The sequence below is a fragment of the Anguilla anguilla genome, chromosome 12 (genome assembly GCF_013347855.1).
Source record: "Anguilla anguilla isolate fAngAng1 chromosome 12, fAngAng1.pri, whole genome shotgun sequence".
Taxonomy (NCBI): domain Eukaryota; kingdom Metazoa; phylum Chordata; class Actinopteri; order Anguilliformes; family Anguillidae; genus Anguilla; species Anguilla anguilla.
This window is the reverse complement of record NC_049212.1, coordinates 1,538,139-1,544,332: the sequence shown is the minus strand read 5'-3', so window position 1 is coordinate 1,544,332 and position 6,194 is coordinate 1,538,139.

The following is a 6,194-nucleotide window of genomic DNA, read 5'->3' as shown; positions in this document are numbered from 1 at the left end:
CATTAGCATAAATACTTGAGGCAGAAGTACTTGGAGCACCTGGAGAGAATTATGGGCATCCCCCAGTGAAAGTGGGAAATGTGAGTATTAAAATACCACCCGGAGAACTCACCTTTGTGAGTGGCCGTGCCCTTGCTGGAATTTTAGAAGAGGATAAGGTGATGCTCTTTGTCCCAAATGGAGGACCGGAGTGGCCCGAGGGATTAAGCAGTGGAGAGATGCTGGTCACTCTACACAAGGGAAAATCAACACGAACCAGGATTCCTGTGATAAACACTACTAAACACACAGTAACATTAGATAGAAAAATGCAGATGGGCCACCTAGAGCCTGTGGGCGGCTTATACCCTGCCTCCCGCAACATCCTTGGGGCCAGTGATGATCGAGAAAAAGACGGGGAAAGGTTTCCACTGGCTATCAGTAGTGTCAGGGAAGAAACAGTGGACGACAAGCCCCCGGAAGAAAAGTGGGATCCCCCAGTACAGTTGGACCACCTGCTTGAGGAGCAATGGGTAAGAGTGCGGCAGCTGCTAAGGGAAGAATGTAAGGAATTTTCACGCAATGAGCATGACATTGGGTGTATGCCCTCATTGAAGATGCATATTACTCTCCATGACACGACTCCCGTGAAAAGAACATACATGTCTGTCCCTAAACCCCTTCATCAAGAAGTGAAGCAGTACCTGAGAGACCTGTTGGAAAAGGGGTGGATCCAAACGTCCAGATCGCCTTACTCCTCACCTGTGGTTGTAGTAAAAAAGAAAGATGGGGGGCTACGACTGTGTTGTGATTATCGAGAGTTAAATAAGAAGTCTGTCCCAGATAGGCATCCAATCCCAAGAATTCAGGACTTAATTGATAGCCAATGTGGGAGCTCCTGGTATTCAGTGTTAGACCAGGGAAAGGCTTATCACCAGGGTTTCATGGACGAGGAGAGCCGCCCCTTAACGGCATTCATCACACCCTGGGGCCTTTTTGAGTGGACTCGAATACCGTTTGGGTTAAGTTCTTCCCCTGCAGAATTTCAGAGAGCCATGGAGGAATGCCTAGAGGGGCTGAGAGACAATGTCTGTCTACCCTATTTAGATGACAATCTGGTCCATAGTCACTCCTTTGATGAACACTTGAACCACATTCGTCTGGTATTGCAAAGCTATCAGAAGTACGGCATCAAACTCACCGTCAAGAAATGTGAAATGTTCAAAAGGAGTGTTCGGTTTCTAGGCAGGATAGTGTCAGAGCAGGGCTACACCATGGATCCAGCAGACATTGAGCCAGTGCTGGCTTTGAAAGAGCGGAGACCCACCAACGTGGGAGAGCTGAGGAGATTACTGGGCTTCCTGTCATACTACAGACCATACATACAGAACTTCTCACGCCGTGCCAAAGCTCTGTATAGTCTGTTGTGTCAACTAAGTGAGGTGAGTCTGAAGACACAAGAAGGAGCTCCAAAGGGGCCCCCGCGTGAAAAGAAGGGTACAACAAAGAAACGCCACAACCAGCTGCCCAGTAGTACCCGCATATGCTGGACAAAAGAACATCAACAGGTGTTGGAGGAATTAGTTGACTGTTTGACCAATCCTCCAGTGTTAGGGTACCCTGATTTCACCCAACCATTTATACTGCACTGTGACGCTTCTCAGGAAGGTTTAGGGGTGGTCTTGTACCAGCGACAGAATGGTAACATGGTGGTGATCGACAGGGAAATTGGAATTTCTGGCGCTGAAGTGGGCGGTATGTGAGCGTTTCAAAGATTACCTATACCACGCTCCATCATTTACAGTCTATACGGATAACAATCCATTGACTTATGTTTTAACCACAGCTAAACTGAATGCAACAGGTCACCGCTGGGTGGCCGAACCGGCAGATTACAATTTCAATATCAAGTACCGCCCTGGTCGGGTAAACAGTGACGCCGATGGCCTTTCCCGAATGCCTCTGCAAAGTGAGAAATGGGATGAGGTATACACCGAGCAGACGCAAGTGGATGTGGTGAGTGCTGCTCTGAAGGGAGTGCTTGTACAGACGGAGACCCTCACCACCTGGATCAGCCCGGTAGCTATGGAAACCCTTGGCGGTGACCTAGCTGGCCCAACATTATCCCAAATACAACAAAAACAAGTAAAGACTGCTCAGGAAAAAGATGGAGTTATTAGTCGGACAATGTGGTACATCAAAAGGGTTAGACCACCCACAAATGCTGAGAGGACAAGAGAACACAGAGATGTAGTGGTGCTGTTGAGAGAGTGGAAGAAGCTGTACCTCGATATTGATGGCATCCTCTACCGTCAGACTGCCAAAAGGCGTCAGCTGGTCCTACCGCGAGAGTTCCACCCTTGTGTCTATAAGGAGCTGCATGAGGAGATGGGGCACCTGGGAGCCTAGAGAACCATGTCATTGGTAAGAGAGAGGTTCTTTTGGCCCCGGATGCAGACTGATGTTGAACATTATGTAACTGAAGTCTGTGAGTGCCTTAAGCGCAGGCAGCCATGTAAAAGAACCAGGGCCCCGCTAACAACAATCAAGACAACTTATCCTTTCGAGTTAGTGTCAATTGACTTCTTGCATCTTGAGCCATCTAAGCAGGGCTATGAATACATTTTAGTGATAATGGATCATTACACCAGGTTTGCCCAGGCTTACGCCACAAAGAACAAATCCTCTGGGACAGTGGCTGAGAAACTGTTTGAGGACTTTGTGCTAAAGTTTGGATTCCCTACTTGGTTCCACCATGACCAGGGTCGGGAATTCAATAACAAGCTAATGGCAAGATTGCATGAACTGTGCGGCATACAAAACTCCAAGACAACACCGTATCACCCCCATGGAAATGGGCAGGTGGAACGGTTCAATAGGACATTGCTGTCAATGTTACGGTGTCTACCAGAGGAACGGAAAGCAGATTGGAGGAAAACTCTACCCAAAGTAGTGCATGCCTATAATTGCACAAAGCATGACACAACCGGGTACTCTCCTTTCTATCTCCTTTTGGGGCACTCCCCAAGACTCCCAATCGACTTAATGTTCAACCTGAATCCAGACAACACGGAGAACACCTATGATGAGTATGTACAGCGATGGAGAAATCAAATGGCGGAGGCTTACCAGATTGCGTCACAAACAGTGGAAAAGCACGCTGAAAGGGGGAAAAGCCACTACGATAAGAAGGTGTATGGTACAGACTTGCAGCCAGGGGGCAGAGTTCTCATCAGAAATCTCAGTGAACGTGGTGGCCCCGGAAAATTAAGATCTCATTGGGAGGACAAGATCCATGTTGTGGTGGGCAAGAAAAATGAAGACAGTCCTGTCTTTGAGATTCGACCTGAGGATGGAAAAGGAAAAAATCGAATAGCTCACCGGAATCTACTGTTGCCCTGCGACTCACTCCCATTGAGCCCAGTTGTTGAGGCCAGGAAAAGGAAGAAACATGCAAGGCGTCCCCAACAATGGCACCACGCTAATCAGGGACCAGAGGATTCTGACGAGGAGTATGAAGGTGTTCTCATTCCTTTGACCTCATCAGGGAAGAAAAATAGTTCTACAGCAGAGAGTCAGGAGGACATGGACCTGGGAAGGAGACCAATGGATGGAGCAGGAAGTGAAGTCGTAGGTGAGCCTGAGCAAGCGCAGGATAGTGTGACATCGGCTCAAGAATCAAAGGCGTCAGAGACAGAGTCTTCAGGTCGGGAAGAACAGGACAGCTCCACTGAATTGTTGGATAATCAGGATCAGAGAGTATATCCAACAATAAATAGGAGAGCACCATTGACCTTAGTCTATGATAGGTTGGGACAACCTTCAGTAAGCCAACGAGACCCAGTGGTGAGAAGTCTGAGAGCATACTGCCACCAGCATCCAGCAGGTCATGGATTCTGGAGACCATGGCTATTGTGCAGCCCTTAGTACTTAGATCACAAAGACAGGGATTAAAAATAAAATGTTAACTGTTTCTGGATACCTTGCCACAGAGACTCTAGCGTATTTGAGACTGTGAACTCTTATGGACTGTTTGGGGACACTTCATCACAGAGACACTAATGTATTTGAGACTGTGAATTGTTATGGATGGTGCATCATAGACAGTGGAAGTAATTTTGAAAAGAAAACCTGTTCCTCGGGTTCATGGAGGTTCATGTATGAACATTTTTTTTCCTTCTTTTAGTGGGGAATGGTGTCACACTGAACTGAAGACAGTGTACGGAGTAATATTCAGTTTGTTAATGGAGAGGGCATATCCACCTCCCAGCAGTAAGGGGGCGCTACTAACTTCAGGGCTCTACACTGTGATAGTTAAATCAGAGATTGTCTTCTGTTAATGCTATCTGTAAATGGTGTGGTAGTCCTGTGCAGTAAACTCATATATGTCCATTCTCCTTCTGTTTTCAGGTAATGTAATATTTACTCCTGTAATAGGTTAATGTGTAGTGGAAAGTAGAAAGTGATATGTGGATATGTTTTAGTATAATGTTTAATTGCAACAGGATCGTCAGTGAGATTGTGGAGGGAATACACTGTGTTTCTGAACGCGGTCGCGATCCATTATAGAAAATATTCGGTGATGATGGTTAAATATACCATTTCGGAATGTAAACTAAAATAATTGGGTATGGATTGTGAAATATTCAGAGCATTAAGCGCGGTTTTGGGAAAGGAAGCGGGAAACGGGAAACATAATGGCCGCGAAAGTGTACAAAGCGTGTGTAGCCTGATGGCTACAGTAGCCTACCAAGTTATTTTACGATATGCTCAGTGACCGGCTGTGAGTAAATTCAAAATACCTCAAGGTAGTGATACTTATCGGTAGCCGGGGTAATATGACAGAATCATATAAAGCCTTGAAAAGAAATGGAAAGTTCGTTAAAGATCGGTACAGGGAAAATGCACGAAACTGTATTACCCAGTTTCGTGGGGAAATGAGGTTCGTTCAGTATGGCTAATGGAGTGCAAATAACTGTTTGTCCACTAGGTGGGAGTATTAAGTTAAAGTTAGAGTTATGGAGATTAATAAGCCTAAACATCTTTGTTAATTAGTTTTAGTGACTGTGTGAGATTGCTGGTCTTTTTGAATTGTGAAATGTGATACTGCTATGGAATTCATACTCTGTGGTAGACAACTGTAAGGAAATATGTTTAGTTTGGTAATTGAAACAGGCCCAAGGTAAATGAACCATAAAGGGTAAAGTGTTTTCTTTATTTTTGCAACATTGTGATAGTTAAATCAGAGATTGTCTTCTGTTAATGCTATCTGTAAATGGTGTGGTAATCCTGTGCAGCAAACTCATATATGTCCATTCTCCTTCTGTTTTCAGAATTAATAAAATAATTAAATGTGATACAGTGGTGGGTTTATTACACGTCAGACCTGTAACACCTGCAGAGGGGGAACGTGTTCACCAGAAAGGTGAAACTCTGGTCAGAGGAGGCAACGCTGACGCTGCAAGGCTGTCTGGACTGCACGGCATGGGAGGAGTTCATCAAATCATCTCGGGACATTAACGAACTCACAGAAGTGGTCAGCTCATGGGTATCATATTGCGAGGACATTGTTATCCCTGAAAAGGGAGTTGACAAAGACCAAGGATGTGTGTATTGAGTTTAGACGCCATCACTCCAACCCTGTCAACACTAAAATGAATGGTCAGGATGTAGAAATTGTTGAGTCATATAAGTACTTGGGCATCATAATTGATAATAAGCTGAGTTTTGATTGTAACACCAATATGTTGTGTAAAAAAAGCCAGAAGCGCCTTTTCTGTCTGAGGAAGCTGGCTAAGTTCAATGTTGACAGGTCTCTGATGACTTTGTTTTACAGATCTTTTATTGAATCGATTTTTACTTTTTCTTTTATCTGTTGGTATGCTTCTCTTAATTTAAAAAAGAAAAATGCATTAACAAAGGTGATCAAGGTCTGTAGCAGTATCACGGGTACTCAACAGAAAAGTCTGTCTGATTTGTATAACAAACAGTTGTTAAAGAAAGCAGAATACATCCTGTCTGACAGCACCCACCCCCTGCACCCAGAGTTTCAGACCTTGCCTTCGGGTTTCCGCTTCAAATACCCATTAGCCAAAACCAACAGATACAAAAACTCCTTCATACTGTCAGCCATTTCACTGCTGAACTCCAACAGAAAAAGGTAATACCAGCTGACCACCCAACCAGGCTTGATAATATTATGCACTTTATGTTTT